The sequence below is a fragment of the Macaca fascicularis genome, chromosome 2, assembly GCF_037993035.2.
Source record: "Macaca fascicularis isolate 582-1 chromosome 2, T2T-MFA8v1.1".
In the NCBI taxonomy this organism is placed as follows: domain Eukaryota; kingdom Metazoa; phylum Chordata; class Mammalia; order Primates; family Cercopithecidae; genus Macaca; species Macaca fascicularis.
The window spans coordinates 9,868,187-9,892,986 of NC_088376.1; the positions used below are offsets into that span (position 1 = coordinate 9,868,187).

General features: G+C 38.8%; 1 protein-coding gene across 23 annotated transcripts in view; it reads right to left on the reverse strand.

Annotated features, from left to right (window-relative positions):
- LPP (LIM domain containing preferred translocation partner in lipoma) overlaps positions 1 to 24,800 on the reverse strand; it is a 724,989-nt gene that overhangs the window by 217,935 nt on the left and 482,254 nt on the right. The gene's annotated exons all lie outside the window — the stretch shown is intronic.

Sequence of the window (24,800 nt, forward strand, 5' to 3'; positions counted from 1 at the left end):
GAGTTTCATACTGAAGCCATCCCCTACCTCCCAATCCCGGGATCGTGGAAAAACTGTCTTTCAGAAAAGTGGTCATTGGTGCCAAAAAGGTTGGAGACCACTGCCTTACAAGGTCATTTGCCCAATTACAGTCCTGAAAAAGTCCTTACTACAGCTTTTCTCATTGGGTCAGAAAGCGGTAACATAGTATGTATTCTGAAAATATGCATAATATATGTCATATATGTACATACTGAATTTAGTAGCCACTCTACCTGTTGGAGTTTTAAGCAGCAATGTACTTGACACTCAATATGACAAAATGGGGAGTGGAGAAAAGAAAAGTAAAAACTTGTTTGAAAGAGTTTTATCTTTAATCTTAATTTATCTTTTATCAGGTACCAGGAGATTTTGAAGGCAAAAATAAACCCTCCTGTGGAAACACTTCATTTACCTAACAGCTTGAGATCTTTGCTGTGAATTATCTTTTATGTGACACTCCCCCATCCCTTTCTTGAGTCTGGATATGCAATTAAGGGAAATACAAAGCTGTAAATGCCAGACACCACAAGGCCCTTCAATCAGATCCAAGGTGTCTCACATGGGAAGACCACAAGGCATCCACACGTGTGCAGGTTACGGCACAGGCTCACATTCACACGGAGATGCCTTCCAATGATTTTGATCCCACCGTCTCACAGTTCGTCATGCTTTTTTTTTCCTCCCCACTTGTTTCTTCTTTCCCTTTGGACTTTGTAGTGTCTTCTGTTCTCTTTGATGACAGTTTGTCAATTAGATGCATTCCATTCAGTTCAGAAGTTCATTAAATTCAGATAACATACTATTCTTGCAAACGGACTGATGTTTATTAATGTAACATGTGACACAGGCAGTACAGCAGGGAATTTGATCTTTTCTTCACATTACTCAAGACACCTAGAATAATGTATTGCATCTGCTATTCACTAAGGGGCTTTATAATATTATTTACATATTTAAAGATTTCTGGAGAGTCATATGCCTTTGAGAAATTCATGAATGTGTGCATTGCACAAAGATAAATTAGATATAGGCAATATGCTGATTCATATATCTTTAAATAGCTTTAATTTTTGTGGCTGCTTTGCGAGGGGATGGAGAAGAAAAGGGGCAGGAGAGAGGAAATAAGAAGCTCTTTACCTAATTAAGCATTGGGTATTTAACAAGATGTTGGAACTATTAATAGCTACCATAAAGTCAACCTTTATATTTAAACAGTAAGTATAAGTCCAAAGTATTTTCCTCTATTTGTTATCTCATTAAACTGGTTTTTCTACTCTGCCTTTCTAAAGAATAAAAACAAACAGAAATGAAACAAATTCTATCAGGCCACAGTCACTCACAGAACCTCACCAGCAGGAAAGATTTCCAAAGGCATGCAGTGAAAGAACTGAGATGCAGGACAGTCCGTGGTAACTACGGGCCCTCTGACTCTCCCAGATCTTAGTAGCTGTTTGTGCCAGTCGAGCCCATTAGGATAAAGACAGTTTGAAGCAGCCCAGTGATGCTGTATCACTTCAGGATAAATAAGGCTAGCAAGTTTAATTCAAGAAACACTACTCAAATGAATATTACCTGCTGAGCACCTTAGATTCTATGAGATGATTTTTTTCCCCTTAGGGAGCTTCCAGTTTAGGAAAAAATAAAGCACTACGTCTGCATAAGTGAGAGAAAGTTTTAAAATATTTTTATTGTTTCACGTAAGGACAGGATTGAGCCAACATTTCTTCTCCCTTCTTTTCCTTTCTCTTCTCTTTCGGTCACACTAATAGCAGATGTTGAAACGTTCACGTTTGGTGCAAGTGCACTGCAATAATAGTCAAAAGCTTTACTTAAGAGTGCAAAAAAAATTAAGCACTAACTAAACATCAGAATATTCCTGTTACACCCCCAAGTCTGCTGCCTATTAAATGAATGAAAGAAAAATGAGTTAGGAGTTCTCCAAGATAAATCAGCTTCCCTCGAGTTAGTTGCTTAAGCCTATTTGAAGACATGCTATAGATGAGGCAGGGTGCATGTGAAAAATGCATCTTTGTCAAGCGTTCATGAGAAGACACGCCTTAGAGTGGGAGAAAGTATTTGCAAACAACACATTTGAGAAAAGACTATTATTATTGAAAATATTCAAAGAACTCTCAAAACTTACTAAGAAAAACAGCCATTAAAAATGGGCAAAAGACCTGAACAGACACCCCACCAAAGGAGATATACAGATGGCAAATAAGCAAAGAAGCCTGCTACCATAGGCAAAATCCAAAAGTCTGATAACACTGATACAATAAAATTCTGGCCACAATGTTGTAGCAACAGGCACACGCCTTCATTGCAGGTGGGACTGAAAAATGGTACAGCTACTTTGGAAGGCAGTTTGGCAGTTTTTTAAAAAACTAAACATCCTCTTACCACACGATCCGGCAATCACATTCCTTGGTATTTACCCAAATGAGTTGAAAATGTATGTCTACAAAGAAACCAGCACATGGATGTTTATAGCAACTTTATTCATAATTGCCCAAAACTTGGAAACAACTAAGATGTCCTTTAGTAGGTGAATGGATAAATAAACTGTGGACATCTATATAGCAAAATATTATCCAGCATTAGAAAGAAATGAGTTATCAAGCCATGAAAAGACATGGATGAACCTTGAACGTATATTATTCAGTAAAATGGCAATATGGAAAGGCTGCATCTTGTAGGATTCCAACTATAAAACATTCTGATAAGGCACAACTATGAAGCCAGTAAAAATTTCAGGGGTTACCAGGGGTTGGGGGAGAAAGTAATGAATGGGCAGAGCAAAAATAATTTTTAGGGGCAGTGAAAGTATTCCGTATGATTCTATGATGGGAAATAAATGTTACACATTCATCAAAGCCCAAAAAATTTACAACCCCAAGAGTGAATCCTAATGTAAACTATGGACTTTGGGTGATAATGATGTGATAATGTAGGTCTATCAATTGTAACAAATGTGCCACTCTGGTGGGAGATGTTGATAGTGGAAAAGAATATGTATTTGTGGGATTTGTGTGGATAGGGGGTATACGGGAACTTGCTTGTATTTTCTGTTCAGTTTTACTGTGAACTTTGCTTTTAAAAGTAAAAAGCCTATTTAAAACACACACACACATACACATACACATACACACTCACAGATCTTTGGAAAACCATTTCACACTAGAGATGACAAGAAGTCCTATGATGCTTACTACTGGAGCCTAAAATAGTTGAAAGAGAAGTTTAAGACAGAAATAATGAATATGATTCTTGGTTCTAATTTTAACTAGCTATTTAACAAGCCCTCTAAACATTAATTTCTACATGCATCAAATGGGAACAAATATCTGCCCGAAAGGAGTTTTGTCACCATGAGAATAACGTTATGAACACATAAATATTACACACACTTTAAAGTTTGCACACATTATTGAATGTTTTTTCTTTTAGATACGTTAAAGCGCCTTCTGCAAAGAATTGGCTCCCCAAATCTTAGGTTTTATGTTTGCATATGCCAACATTGAACAACATTATGCCGTTGCAATTATTGTAGATAAACAAAATTGGGAAAGGAGTCACAATCCTGCGATTGGTGGCCTTAGGACCATTTTCACACATCAGGAGAACCAAGGCAAAAATAAGGAGAGAATGTAAAAAGCAAACCTATGAGAAATACGTATAACAAATACGTGTAAAACTAAAAAGCAAATGAGAATGTCAAACTAAAAAACAAATACGTGAGCTGTGCTTTGTGCCATTCCACTCATTTTATTCTCTCGTGCTTATGCTTTCAAGGAAATAACCAATGTAGTCCAGAATAAGCTCACTCCTGTTACACATAAAGTGAAAACCATTTGGATAACAGACAAAGAATTAGCGGGGGATAGATCGGGAGCAATAACAATTAAAGGCAGAGGCCATATAGATTGCAAAATAGTTTCTTTCCTATTCTTAAATTGTGTGTGTGTGTGCACCTATAGGATCTAACTCCACAAGGAGAATCAAAAACATAAAATGAAAATAGAATAAGCTAATCAAATACACATATGTACAATGGGTTCCATGAGAGAAGGCTGATAGCAAGATCCCTTGCCAAGCTGTGAGACAGAGCAAGGATCTGTAGCAATCCGTGGGGAGTTAGGAGCAAGTCTCTGGCTGTACTTCTGTGCTGTAGTGGATCCCATCCCAAGTTACCAACTTACCTGCTTGCCTGCCAGACTCTCATTTTTTATAAATCTAACTTGGAAAACAATTGAAGACACATTTGTTGAATAAATATATTCCGAACATATATTAAAGGCCACCCTGGATTCCTTTGTTAGCAGCTAGTGAACTACACAGATAACTATGTTTACCGGCTTACTTGATGGTTACATAAAAACAGTTCCAAGGTGAAAATGAGTAATCCTATTTTATAGATCCAAACTGAGGTTCTGATAAAAGATGTAACATGTAAGTGACGACTGCCTTGATAGAAAGCAACTGAGTCTAGGTCTCCTGACTTTGAGAATCATGTTTCATCTACTGTATAACATTCTATTCACCTCTGTTCAATAATCATTAGGTCCCAGGGACACAGAGAAATATATCATATATAAACAGTCATCTAATGCTGAAGAAAAATTATCTCTGATACCTAACAGGTTATTTTATATCATAAAGAATGCATCAAGATGCACTGTTATTTGTTAACACTTACTAAGCATCTAGACTATATCTGGAAACATAAAGTTGAGATGCAGGGGAGGCTGCCAGCTCTGTGGTCACTAAGAGCACCTTGTGTTTCCTGAAAGACATTAAAAATCTTCAAATCACTCCATCATTATTTCATTAAATCCATTCTTGCAGCTTTTAAACCGAAGTGTTGTGTGGAAATGGGGCTCTGGAGGATCATCAAGAAACTCTTTTGGCTCAAAGGCAAATATAATCAACCTAAAACAGCAGGTCAGCAGGTCAGTAATGAAGTCGGCCAAAGGACCAGATTGTCATACCTTCTGGAACACTGCAGGGACTTGAAGATAATGTTCAGTGAAAGTCCCCTTTCTCAATTTTGGAGGGAGATGGGTAAATCCTCCCCGGAGTCGGAAGCTCTAAACAGTCAAACATTTATATGGATGGCATATCTGTGTCTTTTGTGTTATTAATCCACAGATAGCGTCTAAGATTTCTGCCTCCAAAGATAGAAATGCATTTCTGTTTCAGACATGAAGCTGTGCAAATGCCAGGAAGAAGCAGCCAAGAGCGTCTTCCGTGAAGTAGGACTGAGAGAGTGGAGAGAGGAGAAGCACGGAAGGGAGATCATTTGTTTTAGACTCATTAGGCCTATTAGTTTGTTAAGCCAGTCGCATGTGTTAGTTTAAATAAAAAATAACTTCAGTTGGGAGGCCAAGGCGGGCAGATCGCCTGAGGTCAGGAGTTCGAGACCAGCCTGGCCAACATGCCGAAACTCCATCTCTACTACAACTACAAAAAATTATCTGGGCGTGGTGGCAGGCGCCTGTAATCCCATCTACTTGGGAGGCTGAGGCAGGGAGAATCACTTGAACCCAGGAGACAGAGGTTGCAGTGAGCTCAGATCATGCTCTTACACTCCAGCCTGGGCAACAGAGTGAGACTCCGTCTCAAAAACAATAAAATAAAATAAAATAAAATAGAATAAAATAGAATAAAATAAAATTAAAAAATAACTTCAGAAATATGGAATACTTCTTCAAATGTTTCAATAACAAGAATACTGGTTACTCATGCATCATCGTCACTGTGTTGATCGATAAACAAATATGTCAAGTAACCCCAACACAGTCACAAAGTTCTAAGGTTAATAGGAATATTAAGATAACACATATCTGAGCTGCACCATTATGTATTTTTATGTGTTACTTTTCAGTTTACAGGACCTACTCTTATAATGCTATAAGAGAGGACCAATGCTATAAGAGTACTATGAGCATGCATATTTACCAATGGCAGAATCTGTGACAGTATTATCATAGAAGTGGTGTTTTTGAGCTTAGCCAACTTATATATTTATTAAAGGCATTCTCTATAGAGAAACAATTGTATTAAAAGCAGAGGGATGAATGTAACAGGTTAGTGTGCTTGGAGACTAGCTCTTTGTTTGGGTTGGACAAACTATGGATATCATGAAGAAATATTGGGTAAAAAGACTAGAAAGACTAAGAAAAAAAAGGCCCATAGATATCAGGCTCCGGAGCACAGACCTAATCCCATAGTCATGGGAAGCTGTTCAATGATAAACTCATGAGTAGCAAACTGACAAAACCAAAACAAAAAGAGCATATCAAATATGCAGAATTCACTGGTAATGCTAAATTTATACCAGCCTGTGATCAATGATTTATAATGTCAAGGAAAGCCAAGTATAGCAAATAACATAAGGACAAAAATTTTGAAATTAAAGTTGTAATGACAGTCACACAATTCTTTGCCTTTTTATATATATTTTTTATCCATATCAAAATGAAACAACTGTAGTAAATATCTTGTACTATCTGCTTTTGGATATATATATACGTGTGTGTGTGTGTGTGTGTGTGTGTGTGTGTGTATATATACACATACACCTTGACAGCTCTTGAAAACTTACACATCACTATGTGCATGCTGGAGGGGAAAGAGGAAAAAAATAATTGAATTCAGATATAGTCTCCTTAGACAACTTAAAACCCCTAAACGATTCAGCAATTAATAAAATACCTAAAGGCCAGCAAAATGTTCCATAGAAATGGGCCAACATGGACTCTATTTGGAAAGCCCTGTGAGAAAGTAGGGGTCAAATATTATCTTCAAAGGAGGTAACAGAATATCCTTTTCAAGAGCTATTGAATGAGTGGTTAGCTACAAGTGATATCATGTAGTAGAAAGAACAAGAGACACTGGAAAGCTTGAATTCTTACTTCATAATTTACTAGTCCTGTGATTGTGAGCTGGTCCCTTCTCGAATCCTGTTTCCTCATCTAGTTCACAGAGCTATTGTGCAGCCCTTAGTGCCATGCTGTACAATGCCAATGTTAGGTATTATTCACTATTATTTCTTCAAGCCACGAGGCTTCACAGAACCTGCATTTCAAATGGAGGAAATGAGTGTGATTTGTTTACAATCACAAATCCAGTCAGTGGGAAAGTCATGTTAAGAGCAAGAGCTCCCAAATCCCTCCAGATTTAACCACCAGGAAATGGGTCACCTGTCAGTAGGACAAGAAGGACACTGTCTGATGTGATTTGCTACAATTTGGCAAAAACAGAAGCTTAGCCACAAGGCCTTGGCAGGTGAGCAAAAAGGTTGTTGCTGGTTTTTTCCAACACTTTGTTTTTAAATGTAATTGTTTGTTTGCTTTTTTTGAGTCTACACAATCTGTTCTTTGATTTGGGATCTCAAACAGTTTGCGATTGCCTCACGGTTTTAAAGATCAACTTTAAGAAATGAAACCAACTTGCTGTCACAGGCTGTGAGCTTGAAGGCAGCCAATATTTGCAGGCAGAGCATGTCGAAGGAGGCACTCAGGTTTGTCTTCAGGACCCTTCCTTTGAGGCCTGGCAGCACCTGGGAGCACTTGGGCACAGGCCTTCTTTCTAAAATCAAAATTTGTTTTGGAGACTGAGTTTCGCTCTTGTTGCCCAGGCTGGAGTGGAATGGCGCGATCTTGGCTCACTGCAACTTCTGTCTCCCGGGTTCAAGCAATTCTCCTGCCTCAGCCTCCTGAGTAGGTGGGATTACAGGCATGCGCCACTACGCCCCACTACATTTTTTGCATTATTAGTAGAGACGGGGTTTCGCCATGTTGGCCAGGCTGGTCTTGAACTCCTGACCTCAGGTGATCCACCCACCTCGGCCTCCCAAAGTGCTGGGATTACAGTTGTGAGCCACCGCGCCTGGCTCAAAGCGCTTTTTAAATGTGAGATTAGCACCGCTTGCACTTTGTATAAGGAAGCACTGAAGTCACTCGTAAGAGCTGCATATGGTAGGTTTTCACTGAAAAGTTCAAAACGGTATCAGGATTATTTAATTTAAATAAACTTGCATATAGACCAATTCTCTCTACTCTGAAGTGGATTTCTAGTAGATATTCTCCTTGATCCTTGGAGAAGAACTCATTGAACTTCTAAAATTTAAGAAAACTTAAGGTTGGGAACAAGCGCCATGGTGATCTATTCAATTCACAGAACTGCCTCATTTGGTGACTAAATTCCCACTGTAATGTTCCAGCCTCCCCAGGGGTGATAATCACACTATCTTCAAAATAAAATAGTCATTGAGATAAGCCATGCTTCTTCCATGCATCTTCTACCCAGCATCATTATACAGTGATATTGATTAAGCAATCTCCCTAATTCTGTCTGCCAATTTTATCTTAATCTGTTTCTAAAATCCACCTTATACTGTGTGTCTTCCTTGAAGGGAACAGGATAATTCTACTTTTTTTTTCTGATGTCCTTTCCCTCATCTTGACCCTGATACCACTTATTGATCAAACTCTGGGCTCTTTTCTACGTGCTGCCAGAAATGGAAGCTTCTCTTCTGGGCACTTTTTTATTTTCTAGTTAATGGAAGAACAGGGGCCTACTTTAGACGCATATCAAAGTTCAGGTGACTAGAACATGCAAACAGATCAGTTGAGGCTAAAGGAAGAGAGAATATCCCGCCCTTTATTGCAAAACAAAACATGAGCCTAAAGAACAGTTCATTTTGTATCTTCTGTTCATAGTTGACTTCTCTATGATATATATGTATTCACCTGATTAAAAGCCAGTGTCATTTTATTTTACACACATATTACATATACGTTTGTTCCATATGAATTATTTAATTTATGCAATTTTCCTTTCTAAAGGATGCTGGTCGAACTCCATCAAAGTCCTGGACTACAGTATTCTATCGGTATTAGTATGATTAGGATTGTTTCCTTCCTGCTGGGTATAACCAAATTGAAGCTATCTTCCTAATTCCTGACTCACTAAAGACACTGCAGGTTGGAGTCCTCTGAAATGAAAGGATTCTTACATTTGCAGATACAGAATCTGCAATCTCTACTTATAGAGGAGGAGACTGGGTAAGTTACTGGGGGCCACACAGAAACTCAGCAGGATGTAGAAATATTGACAGACTTCAACATTTTGCTGAGTGCAGTGCTTAAGCATCAGTTACTTGGAGAAAAATGTGGAAAATTGCTCCATTTGGTATTGTCATTGATTTGTGGAGATATGTGGAGTATATGTGTACACACACACACACACACACACACACGCACACACACGCAACACAGAGAGAAATAATTGTCTGCATTTTAAGGGCTTTGTTGATTTTCACCCTACAGTATGTAAGAATCTTGAAGTGAAATGTGGCTAAATTCGTATGATGCACCATTTTTAAGGCATTCTAACAATGACAGGTTGAACTTCCAGAATGTTCTACCTCCCTGTCTACTTATGTTATTTCCTCTGTCAGGAATGTCCCCTTCTTAACACTCCTTTCCCCGAGGTCACTGATTGTCCAGGCTCAGTTGGCCAGATCCAATCAACACCATTTTCCTTCTGAACCTCCTCTTAATTCCTAAAGAACATCGTTTCTCTTCATGTTACTTAATTTTGTTTTGTGTACTCGTGCAAATCAATTGGATTTCCCTTTGTATAAACCACAGTACTATAAACCACAGCACTTTTCCTAGCTCCACATAATGATGAGGTCCTCAGGAAATCTTTGTGACTTCTATTTCCTAAGTATAAAATAAGGGTCATGGGCACTTTATAAAGCACACAAGACAATCCGTTCACTGAGACTAAGCTCACAGGGGACAAGGGATGCTGGCTTGATAATCCTTTACCCCATTCTACCACCAAGCAATGGCAGTGGTGGCAAATCACTAACTGAGCTTTAGCTAACAAGCCTGAGAACAGAAACAACAGCACAACCAATTAAAGATTTGTCAGTTTTGCATCTAAGACTCATAAGCAGATCCTAACCAATCTACTGATCAGAGATTCTAATTTCTTATTTAATAAACAAAGAAATAAAAATATCAAAATGCAAAGAAAGAAAAACCAAGAAGGAAAATGAATTTACCTCATAAATTTAGTAACTGAAGGCTGTATATGATGTTGATTGGTTACACTGGGGTGGGTGAGTTAGACATGCCTATGAATGCAAACTCAAAAAGACAGTGCGTTTAGTAAAAAATATTTTTGCAGACTTTCAATTATCTTTCACAGTCAGTCTCCTACTCCAAACTGGACCATCTCTTATATGTGGATGACTTCAGTCCAATAATTTCTTTGTAACTCATCTGTTTAGAACTCAGGAATTCATTCTCTCCGTAAAAAAACAGTGCTATAATTGCGTGTTAGGTTCACAGGCTAATCCAAAATTTCTATTAAACCTATAATTATGCTAACCATATTTTCTGAACCCAGAATAGAGACATGGTATGACAAGTTCAAGTACAAAAGAAAAGTAATAACAAAAACTTACACAGACAGAAAGTTACCATGTGCTCATTTAATCCTTACAACAGCTCAGTGAGGGAAGTCCTATGACATCCCCTTTCAGTCGATGATGCTCGGGGAGATTAGGAGAGGTGCTCAACATCCAGAGCTTATAATTGAAGCAGTAAGATCAGAATCTTCATAGTCTGATTCCAGAGCCCATCTCTTAACCTCTATGCTTTATTATTTTTTTGCTAAAAGAACACGTAATGAAAGCTTCAACCTATTGTCTCAAGACCACTCTTGTTGAGGCAAGAACTGGCAGTCGAATCAGTCTCTGCTCCAGCTGCCTGAGGAAAAAGACACACACTTCCAAACCAGTGTTAGAGGTTCCACGACCCAAGACAGAAAGCTGAGGCGTGAGGAGCTTAGACATTTGGGGATAGGGATCTGGAAAGAAGACTGAGCACATAAATACAGAAGTAGAAGTAGCTCCTAGACAGGATGTGGTAAGAGGAGTGAGCATAAGGGATGGAGACCTATGGTTACCAGCATGGTGAGTAACAGGACCTGGTAAATGGTGGGACTTGGGATATCTCTTTTCTCAAACACCAGGGGATGTTTAATTATTATCCCTTAAAAGGCTTCATCAAGGCACTTAAATGACTTGTTCAAGGTTTCACTGCTTATAAACGGTAAAACTTACCTGACCCTACTTCTGACTCTAAAGCCCCAGGGCTGTCCCCTTAAGTCAAACTTTCTGGCCTAAGTCTACAGATATTCCCCAGAATTTAGAATTGATCTGAAATGCCAGGGAAAAGGGTCTTTTGCATTCTACAGAATCAGTTCTGTTTTGCATTCTACAGAATCTGTTGTATAGAATCTGTTTAATTGAACAGATTGTCTTCCCTCTGGCCAAAATTCCACCTGAGAAGGAGAAAACCATGTGATGAAGAAACCCAATTGGTGACAGAGGGTCTATAGGCTGGTAACAGAAACAAGGAAAGAAAATGAGGACAGAAAATAGAGAAACCTCCAAGGAAAGTTGAAAGTGAGGGAGCCCTGTGACAATCTAATAAGAAGGGCCATATGCACGTTCGGGGAAAGCATATGAAGTCCAGATCACTATTCCTTCCACTGGCAGCATGTACAATGATGTCAGGGGCAAAAACAATCTCTTGGCAATGTCTGGAAAAAGGCAGGTTGCTCCAATGCAGGAAAATTCAAAGACCCTTTTCTCTTGCATTTCAGATCAATTAGAAATTCTGGGGAACATCTGTAGACTTAGGCCAAAATCAAAATTTTCCCTTAAATCAAAATTTTCCCTTAAATCAAAATTAGACTAAGTTTGATTTAAGGGAACAATCCTGGGGCTTTAGAGTCAGAGGTAGGGTCAGGTAAGTTTTACCATTTATAAGCAGTGAAACCCTGAAAAAGTCATTTAACTGACTTGATGAAGCCTTTTAAGAAATAATAATAAAATGGAGATGATTACAACCAACCTCTGTTATAAAGACCAAAAAGATAATGGATAATACTTTAGAAATGGTGGTGCCATTATTAACACACTGATCAGGTTTGGCTGTGTCCTCATTCAAATCTCATCTTTAATTCCCACGTGTTGTGGGAAGGACTTGGTGGGAGGTAATTGAATCATGGGAGCAGGCCTTTCCTGTGCTGTTCTCGTGATAGTGAATAAGTCTCATGAGATCCAGTGGTTTTGAAAATGGGAGTTTTCCCGCACAAGCTCTCTTCTCCTGTCTGCTGCCATGTGAGACGTGCTTTTCACCTTCTGCCATGGCTGTGAGGCCTCCCCAGTCATGGGGAACCTAAGTCCATTAAACCTTCCTTATTTTGTAAATTGCCCAGTCTCAGGTATGTCTTTCCAATAAAACTTTATTTACAAACACAGTGGTGCGCTGGATTTTGCCTATGGATTATAGTTTGCTGGACTTTTTTTCTGGAAATATAATACAAGTCCCTTTGTTTTCTATTTCCAAGTGTGAAAACGGACTGATACACACAACAAATTATTTCAAGATAGAATTGAACCTTCTAGAAATAAAACGTTTGTTTCTACCCTTGACCATGTATCATGGTTTCATGCTTTCAAACATAGTTTAAGTTTCTACTCTTTTATGATATCTTTCCATAATTCCAAAAAGCCAGGCCATCTCCACTCTTCAACTCTTCTCTGCCTCATTATCTTATCTCAGATACAGCATGAGTTACATGAAGGAGTATTTGCTGCCTTGTATGTCCATCTCCACTAACAGACTAAGGGTTCCTGGAAGGCAGACGGCATTATATATGTCTGAAAATTCCAGCACATGGCAGAAATTCCTGAAGCATACAATATCCTCAGAACAAACTGGTTCAAGTTGAAAGGGAATTTTTCTATCACCTAGCCCAGTTTTTTTTTTTTTTTCTTTTTAATTGTTCTACATAATTGACTGAAAGTTTCAAAACTGCATGTTGTATACATTTAAAAATATGATTAGGGCCACTAATTTTTTTCTTCTCCTTCAGGATTAATTCGCTTTTATAGAGTGACAAGCCTTTTCAATAAAGAGACGGTAAATATTGCAAAGTTTGTGGGTCATTTGGTTTCTCAAAACTATTCAATGCTACCAAGTAGACAGAAATCAGATATAGACAACACATAAGCAAATGGGCATGACTGAATTCCAGTAAAACTTTATTTACAAACACAGTGGTGCACTGGATTTTGCCTATGGATTATAGTTTGCTGGACTTTTTTTCTGGACATATAATACAAGTCCCTTTTTTTTCTATTTCCAAGTCACTCAGATAATGTCAAATCCTAATAATCAAATGCCCTGTTGCTTTGCCAACCAATTTAAAATTGCAACCCCATGCTTAATATTTGTGAAAATCCTTGGGCAATCTGATTTTTAGTCTCTCACCTTCTGACAGCACTTGGTATAGGTCCATTAGAATGCAAGCAATGAAGACAGAAGATAGCAGAGAAAAACAAGCAGCGAAACAAGTGTCCACAACCCTTTACTCTGATGGGCACAAGCGGGGTCTAATTGCCAAGAAAAGAGGTTTAGAAACAATGTCTCATGATATCAGAGGATGAGAACGTCCCTGTTTTATGCTAGCACATCATCTGATACAGAATAAATGCACAGTAAATCAGGGAATAAATGAGGAGCACAAGGGATTCTGGCTCACAAAAAAAATCATTTTCAGCATGGACTGCCTGAGTTTATGATAATACTGACATTGCCTCCAAGAAATTCTCTCTGCTTTTTTTCTTTAACCCATCTATGGAGTGATAACATTTTCTCAGCTGTTTCTGTCTCCATAATTAAATTAGATATTGGTGCCTAATCGAATTCTGTAGTAAGGATATAGCAAAATGCTTGTCATATAGAAGGCATAATAGTTTGTAGAATGAATGGATAGATGGATGCAAAGCACCAGACAGACTGTGTTTCAAGTGAGAAAGCTATCCTAATCTGAAACACACCATTAGGTAGGAACTCAGGACAGACAAATGGATAGATAGATAGATAGCTGTAGCTGTAAATATTAAATAATGATAGAGACATAGAAACAGGACAAGGTGGAAGCTTAATAATTATTACCTACAACGGAGGCAAATTCCCTCAGGAAGAATTTACCTAAGCCTTCCATGTGCTTCTTGGTACCTTGTTCCATATGACATTTAGCTTGGGAAGTTGGCATTAGTTATTTCCGCATTTGTCTCCATTTCTTAATCGTGAGACTCTTGAAGACAGGAATCATAGTTGACTCAGGAATTATAGTTGTTTCATCTCTCTCTCTCTGTCTCAGACCCCAGTGCATTTCTTCTATGACTCACTGAAAGGCTTTATATAATAATAATAAAAAAAACCCTTCACAGCTATTTGAAGAATAAAGGATTTTGGATGCCTGGCAAAAGAATGTAGGTGCTATCACTTCAGGATTACCGAGATGGTATTTCTCTAGCTGAAAGTTTCACCTGCGGTTATCACTTCCCACAGGGAAAGGGCCTGGGTTTCACTGCAGGAGCTCTGAGTTCTATTGTGGTTAAGTCCAGTCCCCTTTGGTGAGGCTGAGATGAGGACTAGTCTGGATACAACTCCTGAAACTAAAGGCGCATTAAATCGCAGTGATGTTTATCCGTCATCCAAAACCAGGAGGCCAGTCTGGCAAATCATCCCAACCTCTTTGTCCAAGGATATATTTTTCTTTGGCTTGAGTATTTACAATGTAACCATAATCCTAGTTAAGCATCATCCTTTACCTGCAAATGCTACTGTCAGAGCATGACATACTGGAAACTTAAAGCTATTTTAAATGTAGGGCTTTGAGAAATAAAAAAAACTAATTAGTTTCTCACTATCAATTTTTTTTTTTGCATTCGAAATTTCCTTTGTTGAGTTTACTTAAAATATAGAATATCCTTTGTGAAAATAGAACATTCCTGCTATTAAACTGAAAATGACAATGACGATAGCACTTTGACAAGATAACACAGTGATAAAAACATTTTGTAGCAAACACTTCATATGCCAGAATTAGAATCAAGCAAACACTCTTTTCCCTTCCTGAAGCATTACAGAAAAGAGGAAAAACCTTTTTAGAGAGGAAGAAAAAATATTTTTTGACATGTGCATCTTAGCTTGGTTACAAGAGCTAAGAAACCAATACAACCTAGCAACATGCTGGCCCAAACTGGCCAACAATAAAATAGAAAGGGGAAAAAATAAACCTCCAGTGCCAGATCCATCTCAAGTGGAAATTTTCTTGGTGCTTGAGCACCAGAGTCATCATTAAACTCTGGAGAAATTCCCCAGCCTCAGAAATACTGGAAACAAATACCCAAATGAGGGTACTATTTATTTAAAATAAGGGTACCATACTGAAAGTGATTCAAGAAGTATGAAGGCCAGAGAGAGCAAACGAAGGAATGAATGAAAGAGAGACCAATAGGACAGAGACAGGGATCTGATCTTACTGCAGTACACCAAAGATGATATCTGGGTGTCTGGATGGGACCTGAGTCCAGGCATATACAGGAACTCATGGTTCCCCACCAGTCCTTCTTGATGAGTATTCATTATCTGAAACGGAAACCTCATAAGCCAGTTATGAGCACTAAGCAGGATCGAACTTCCCATCCCGATTTGGCATTATGCAAACCTGTGAGCTCAATGGATTCCCAGGGGCCTAAGGTCTTCATCTATGGAGTGGGAATAAGGCAGGATCCTTTGGGAGCCTTTGCTGGTGGTGAAAAGAATTCACCATCCCTATGTAGCCTGTAAAGACTGTAGAATCACATGATGGCTCATTTTTTCTAAGTAATACTTAGATAAAGTTTAATCAAAAGTCAACTACCTCATGTACTCAAGTCAACTAAAGTACTACTATAATGCAGAGCACCAACTTATTCATGGAATGTCAGGAAGGTTCAATTAAAATTCTCCTATTTATATAGTGTTCTATTGTCCAAAAAGTACTTTTTTTTTTTTTTTGAGATGAAGTCTTGCTCTGTCACCCAGGCCGCAGTGCAGTGGTGCGATCTCGGCTCACTGCAAGCTCCAACTCCCGGGTTCACACCATCCTCCTGCCTCAGCATCCCGAGTATCTGGGACCGCAGGCGCCCGCCACCATGCCCAGCCAATTTTTTGTATTTTTAGTAGAGATGGGGTTTCACCGGGTTAGCCAGGATGGTCTCGATCTCCTGACCTCGTGATCTGCCCACCTCGGCCTCCCAAAGTGCTGGGATTAGAGACGTGAGCCACCGCGCCTGGCCCAAAAAGTTCTTTTTCACTGAGTCTCATGTTTGAAACTCACAACAAGCAGAGTGAAAAACGTCTAATGACTATTCCAGATTTACAAATGAAAACATTGAGGCTTAGTAAGACCAAATGATTTAACTGAAGACCCATCTTTGACCACAGGCCTTATGTGCTGACCACATCCCATAGCTTTTTTCATCCAGTCTTCCCTCACCTTTAATTATGAAAGAGGAACACTTTTTGAGAAAAATATGCTAAAGTCGCCAAGATGGAACAGAGAAGGATCAGGTCAGGCAGCTGTGATATATTACGGAAATGACCGGCAGTGACTCTTCTTGAAAGAACGTGTTTGAGGTAAGCTCAGGTGCTCAGATGCTCTCTCTTAAACCCATGCAGACAGGGTGGAGGTGATGCTTGTTTTGTTCTGGGGTCCCCATAATAACCAGGACTAATGTGAATGCACTCACTGTCTCACATCCACACCTCCTTTATTGTCTCTTGAAGGTATACAAAGGGGACCATAGGGAATGGCAGGGAAAGGTTTCTTGACCTTGGAAAGGCATTAGTACCGGCTGTGTCCTGAGGTATAAACACGCTAAGTCAAACAAAACTCAAGAGAGGGCAAGAGAAAAGGAACAAGTGAATCAAGTCTTCTGTTTATAGTCCTTGCAGGCAATTTTTTTTTTTTTAAACTAATGAAAGATCCATTCATGAAGCCCTATCTCTCAATTAAGCGGGCACTTTCCATCAGGCACTGCAGCAGATCAAGCCAGGTCCCCTGATACAGTGAGCCCTGTGTGAGGACCACAGCTGGCATCCCACAGTCAGCAGTGTCCTGCACAGGGTGGAACCAGGTCAGGGCTGGATGGTGGGAAATGTAACATGTTCACCTCCACTCTCTTCTGCAAGTGAGCTTACACAGGGAAATCCGGAGTAGAAGTGAACAGTTCAAAACACGGGTTCCAATCGTTAACAAGAAGGGTGAGTGGATGAAAAGAAGTAAACATTAGTCGAATACCTATTATGGGCCAAGAAGTAGGCCAGGCACTGGCATGTTATCTAGCTTCATAAACAGCAATACTCTGCATGGCACATATTCACAGTAAGGCTCAGGCAGGGGAACCTAGCTAGACACCAATGGCCAGGAAGCGGCAATGAGATGTGCACTGAGGTTGCAATGATTCCAGAGACTGCATTTGTTTGTTCCTTTTATAGTTTCCTGATGATTTCTTCGGTTTATGCATCCAAGCTCAGCACCACGTGATAAAAAGGGAACTTCTGTTTCGTTCCCAGCTGAGAAACTTTGGCTTTCTGCCAAATGGGGGGCATCAGTTGAGGTGATTTCTAAGGAACATTTAAGATCTGGTAATGTTCCAAATCTGTGGCACATAGGAGCTTTCTGTACTAAAATGTAGCAAGATATCAGTGGTTTTGAGGTTATGCCCGACAAAATACCAGTTTGCTCTGGGTAACCCTATGTACACAACCTGACTGCTATGGGGCTCACTTGCATCATTGGTAAAACAGGTAACAAAAACTCGGCCTACACTCATTCAAAAATTTGCAGGGAGAACCCACTGAGTTTACAGTACTTTGTTGTTTTACAGATAAAATCAGCATTATTGTTCTTCCAGGGGCTAGCTTATAGGGTTCCTGATCATTCACTAGTAGCCAGGACTGCCTCAGTAAACAGAACTTTGGGTACAGTTCTGTTTATCATATTATGCTCCAGGTGGCCAACTGAGGTTCTGACTGACCGCCCTTGGTCACTCTCTGACCAAGGGATAAATCCTGAAGGAAAAAGAAGAAAACGTTGATACTTGGACCCTAGGGTGAATGGATGATGCTATGAAAGTATCTGTCCCTAGCATGTTGCCACACAATATCTATACTATCATTTCTTCCTGACAACAACCCTGATATAAGGAAAAAATATTTTCTCCATTTTACAGGTGAGGACATATAACCATGTCAAAATCGGAAGAAATCTTAGACATAATTTCATTTATTTCTCTGTTTAGATTTATGAAAACTGAAAGCCAAGTCTTGGAATACGTGGGCAAAGCTTTAAAATATAAACATAAGGTCAGAATTCTACTTTTACCTAATGATTATAAATATATTTTTCCTGCAAATTTTGCTTAGATTCACATTCATTTGTCGGATATAAATTATTTAAGGAATCTTTTAGATCTTTTAGGAATTTATTTTCTTTTTCTTTTTTTTTTTTTGAACTGATATCTGTCAATCAGGGCATGACAAACTTTACAATCCTCTCAAGGTAAAAGAAGCATACAAAAATTTACTTATAAATGCACTATCCCTTTACAAATATTTTCCTATGAACAAGAAAAGAAGGGCTCAGTAGGTTTATCTGAAGCCACTATGGGTTACAAAGGAGGGCACTGGCAAAACTGATATTAAAGAGAAGGGATCCACGTTCCCACACTGTAGGTATTACTGAGCATCTGTCTCCTAATGAAAAGTGAGCTTGCACTCCACGGATGAGACCACACCTCACATAACAACATCTGATTTTGAGCCTTACATTTCCGAATAGGGATGAGGACAGGACCCCGAATACAGATGGTTCTGAAAATCGTATTTATGAAGAATTGCTTAAGCACTGAGGATGGCCACCCAAGTGGAGAGAAGACTGAAGAGATTTATGAGTATTGTCTTCAACATACCTAACGAAAGCATATAGACAAAGGTGCTTTTCCTCTCTCCCTCCAACCCCTCCTAATTTCTTTCCTTCCATTAAGGAAAAAAAAGTTCTAGCACTGAGAAGTAGGACAAGGGTTTATAAATAATGAGAAAGAGCTTTCACTTATTCAAATATAAAAGGACTTGCTTTGGAAGGTAATAAGCATCACATCACTGGAAATAGTAATTATAATAATAATAAAAATAACCAGCAACTGAGTACGTACTATTTTCCAGAAGGGGCTAAGTATTTACATATATTTCTCATTTACTCTTTACTATAATTCTATATGTAGATGCCATCATACCAGTTTGCAAACAAGAAAGTGGAAGTTTAGAGAGCTTCAATAACTCAAGGTCACTCATAGTTACTAGAAAACAGAGACAAAATTTAAGTCCAGCTTTGCCTGATTTCACAGTTTATACTAATCTCTTTCTTCCTGTTCCCTCTCTTGTCTGCACCCCACACCAAGTCACAGCTACCTTGTAATAGATACTTCCAACAAATACCAGGTTTGGAAGAATTGGTCACCCTTATGTTGGGTTAATAAATCTATGTAGTAGCTGGCCATCTCCTCTCAGCATAGATTCTTCTCTTTTCTGATAAAAAATTTTGGCTTCCACATGATAAAAACCCACTCTTTTGCAATGCTCAATCACACAATTTTATTTTAGAACTTTTTTTTTTAAAGCTTGGAATAAATAATAGATGAATTTCAGTGGCAGGAAGAGAGAGAACCATTCTTAGATTACATATCAGCAATGTTGAAAATATACTTTTATGTTTTACTAAGCGGCCTCCAAATTTGAGATTAATTCAGGGGTTCTCTAATCTGAAAGGAACATCATTTCCCACATCAATTTATTTTTATCTTTGCTCAGAGTCACAGGGTTCTCCTGAGGTCCACCAGGGTATTCAGAATTCTTGGATCAATATTTAAGCTTCTGCATAAGATGGAACCATTTCATCCTACCAAACGTCTGTTTACTTCTTTCACTAGAATCCTTTGCTTTAGCTAAACTGGATACTCATTGATCCTGAACTTGTGAAGTACATTCCCAGGGCTACTGCCTTAGATCCTTTTGTTCTTTCAAACCAGGATGCTCTAAATTGTTCTTCTAACCGAATCCTCTCTATTTATTAAAGTCTAGCTCAGATCCCTTCTCCTCCAGGAATTTCTTTAGAACACAGAATAAATGATCTTATCTCTTCATCTTTTATTAAAATATGACGATCATGAGATTCTTACTGGTAGGTATGAGGTAGTTTTTCTTTCCCAGTACTAAAACTGCCTTATAGTTAAATATTTCATGGATATTGGATGATGTTACTGATCTTTGTTCATGAAAATTCCTCTAAAATTCCCAGTCAGGAGTAATTCTGTTTTCCTTTAAGTATCAAAGATTTTATCTCTATCTAGCTTGGTACTATTTTCTACCTTGTGTCACAGTTATTTGGGTTACCACTGGGTTCTTCCCAATAGACTTCAGGTTTCTCAAGAAAAACGATCTAATTGCTTTTTGTACTTCCAAACAGAAATCCTAGAACATACAAGCTACTGAAATATGGAGTATTTTAAAGCGATGGCTCAGGGGTGGCCCATGGTCTGCTAGAATCCTAACCTGCCTGAGTATAGGACAGGAGACATCACATCTATACTCCTAGGTTGCGTATACGCTATCTAAAAAGGCGTTCAGAAAAATTTTGTTTTATTGGAAGGAATCCACAACTACTTATACTTCATTTCTTGTAAGAGTATCAGAGAGCTTCACACATGCTCATTCTCAGATTTTTATAGTATGTCTTCAGCAATGCAATATTATTTCTCCTGTTATTCAGTGGTGACAATATTCCCAGCTGATGAATCTTTAGGTGCATGACTTATTTAATTGAATCTAAAAGGCTAAGAAAAATGAAGAAGTGACCGTCTTGGAGTTTAAAATGCACTGGTCTCAGCACATTCTACTCGTCTATAAATAGAAGAATAAAAATGCACCAAATTAAGTGAAGTAAGTTCGCCTAATATTTGCTGCAACCTAGCTGCGGGGCCCTGGGTACAACTTCAATCTCTGAAACTTTGACTTTCTCCTCTGTAAAATGTCTGGGCTAGAATAATGAATGTTCAATTTCTAGCTCTAAACATTCATAATTCTGAAAGGAATGTATGTAGTAAGAATCAAAAGTTTCCTCTCATTCATTCCTAGTCTCAAACTCACTTCTTATACCCAGGCTAGAGCAAAATATTTCAGTGGTCAGAAACTGTAAGTTCTTTTAGCATTTTGGCACCTTTATAACTAAAACTCAATTATCGGGTTATTTTATTATTATTATTTTTTCTGAGATGGAGTTTTGCTCTTGTTGCCCAGGCTAGAGTGCAACGGCGTGATCTCAGCTCACCGTAACCTCTGCCTCCTGGGTTCAAGCAATTCTCCTGCGTCAGCTCCCCAAGAGTTGGGATTACGGGCATGCGCCACCACACCTAGCTAATTTCGTATTTTTAGTAGAGACAGCGTTTCTCTGTGTTGGTCAGGCTGGTCTCAAACTCTCGACCTCAGGTGATCTGCCTGCCTCGGCCTCCCAAAGTGCTGGGATTAGAAGTGTGAACCACCACTCCCGGCCGATTATCAGGTTACTTTTATGGCATCCATCACCCACAAGCGTGGCATTTTATCCCAATTGTTGACCTCTTGAGTTAAAGATGTCATCATGTCACATAATAAGTCTCAGGGATAAAGCTAAAACACTCTGAGTCTTTAACATTAAAAGCTTAATCTCCTAAAGGGAGAATTCACCGAATACTGTATGGGGACATTTATTTCATTTCTTAGTCCGGCACTGTGTGTGGCTTCAGGAAAGTTGTTGACTACTAAACGTTAACCAAACATCCTATTTTTAGAAGAATATTTAGCTCCATCTTTATAGTGTCTGGACCTGTAACTACCCATTTCTCTAACATTATGCTGAGCCACATGAGAAAATTAATACAGTGATAATATTTCCAGGACACACTGAGTCACTGTCCAATGTCTAAAATGGGAAATAAATAATTTATGAGGATTTCTTAGCTCGATGAGAAGAAGGGTACTTGACTACTGGTTTTCTGAAATAAACCTCAGGGTTTAACATTGGAGGAAATACTCTATTCCCCAAAATTGGGTAAGCTAGCTTAAAAAAAAAATACTACTTCAGGCTCATGAATATGAAGTAAGCATGGGCAGATGTCAGTATCACCAATAATTATCAACAGTAACTGCTATAAAAGCAAGGATGCGGTTTGCTTCTGATGGTAATAGGCCTTCTTTGGAAAATGAAAGATCAGGTCCATTCCATCCAGCAACCAGCCACGGGAGAGGCTAAGGATCAAAGACCTCCAGATTCAAATCCCAGGCCACACAGAAAGAAGGGAGTTTCTATCAGAACAGGCTGAATGTCACAGCCATTGTGGGAGGCTGCCTAGTCCCCATGTGAATTAACAGAAGTGTTGTGTCTGTACTTGGTCCATCTGAAACCTTCCTTTGCTGCCAACTTTACCTCAAAAAGAAAAAAAAAAGAAGAAAAGAAAATAATAGTTACGCTCCTGGATTCTGAGTCCTCACAGCGCTGCTGCACAAAATTATTTTAATGGCAAGCCAAAGAGTCTGCAAAACATACAACGAAGGCATAATAAAATGGGATACGCATCCTGCTGCTCCGATTAGACCACTTCTATTCAACAGTTGTAACTACTGACTTGTTTTTCCTTTGGTATTAGGAGCCTTATTACAGTGCTGAACATAACATACCTCATTTTGTTTTCCTGTGCTTGTCTCTCTTACTGATGACTGTAATTCGATATTTATGAAATCACCTAAAAATACCGTATAATCCTCCCCACTACTGCCTCCCAAATCGTATAAAATTTTTCAGAGGACAATAGAACGATGTACACTTGAATGCATGTGTCCTCTTCTCTAACCACTTCTAACCAACATTCTTCCTCTCAGTCTCTCGCTCTGGCTGGAGAACACACTGTACTTTGGAGATAATTGACTGTGGAATATGATGATGTTTATTCAAAAACAGGTCACACAGACTGCAATTTGAGAGTCTTCCTTTATCCTCTTTACTTATTTTCATCCAAGGGAAATGCATAACACTGTTTCCTGCAAATCAGAAATGTGGAGCCTTAATTACTTCTTTAGATTTAACCTACTGAGAAAAATCCACTGCAAATGTACCCTCCTCCCTTGCGACTGGGGAGATTTGGAACATTCATCTCAGATTCTCATTTAGAATACACTAGAATGAGAGTGAGTGTGCACTCACATCATTTTAACAGTATGTTCTACTGTTTCTAAAAGAACACATTATGGCATTTGACCTTATGTTTTGGAGAATAATACAAATAGTAATTTCTGTATGGGAAGTTGTGATTACAATAATCAGTTGTGTTATCAATAATCACTGCCATGGTATAGACATGTAGACAGACTGCTCTTTGGCTTGAGGTCAGAGCTTTTTCTTCAGCAGCCAGTTACTATCATTCTGATCTATTGAAGTTTAAAAAAAAAAAAGAATATTCCAAAAGAGACATATGATAAGGCAATGAGACTCTTGCTATGGGAAGAGTACCCCATATAAATTACTTCTATTGTAAAAGAGATACCCATATTGCATAGGTTGGATTTTCATAAATTGAGGTGACTTTTATGGGATATCATTAGGGATCTGTTTCTTAATCTGAATACCATCCTTCAATTTCCATTTCAAAGATCTAGGCTAGACACTGGGTAAAACAGGTGACTCTAACACAAAGAGTTTATTACTTGCAAGCAGCTTCTCGACATAGTCCTTTTTCCAGTAATTTAATACCATTTTTTATCAGCCCGGTCACTGGAATTTCTCCAACACTAAATTCAAATCAGGAATTGGAATTCACTTCAATAAACATTTACTGAGTACTTATTGTGCCACTGGGGAAGTGCTAAGTTAAGGAACAAACTCATTTTATTTAAACTCTAAAGAACACATCATTCTCCCACACCCCAGGACATCCTCTGATTTCTCACTATATCAAATTCCAAAACCAGAACTTCTAGATTCTGATACATTAGGAATGTTAGCTGAGATGCTGATTTTTTGAGACAATTTCCATTGCTCAAAACGCAAGGAATGGAGCCTCTTAGAGGCTCAGCAGTATTGTGGGTATTTCCCTTGCACACACACGTTCAGTTCTCACGTGGTTCAGAACGCCTTGTCTGAGCATGTCAAAATAATCTGAATAAGGCTGTTCTCACAATATTTGTGGAGAGACTAGAACCAAACATACTGGTAACCTCTTGAGAACAAGCTGTCTAGTGAGATTTATGCGCCACAGTTCAAATGAAAGGAACTTAGAAACATATCCAAACTCAGTATTTATCTAGATGCAATGACAAGCTTTCTAAACCGTCCCCACCGATGCCCAAGAAGCACTATCACAAAATAGAACCTTTCAAACTACGCAGCATGTGAGTTAGAGACTTCTGAAAGCCCAGAGGCATCAGAAATCTAATCGTTCTCCTAAACGTCTATGAGATTAATGTCAAACACATAAAACATATTTTAATAATATAACTTAAACATGGAGCCCATAAAGTTTGCAACTCAAAACAAGAATTATTTTACTCTAGTTGAAACTCTTCTGCCATGTCCTACGTTAGGGAGATGGAGTGGTTGACAAGAGCCAGATCGAGCAGGAGAGCTGCACAATCTCTTTCTGGTCCCTATTCTATCTTCTACGCCAGTGATCCCCAACCTTTTTAGCATCAGGGACCAGTTTTGTGGAAGACAATTTTTCCACAGATTGGGGCATGGGGATAGTTTTGGGTTGATTCAAGTAG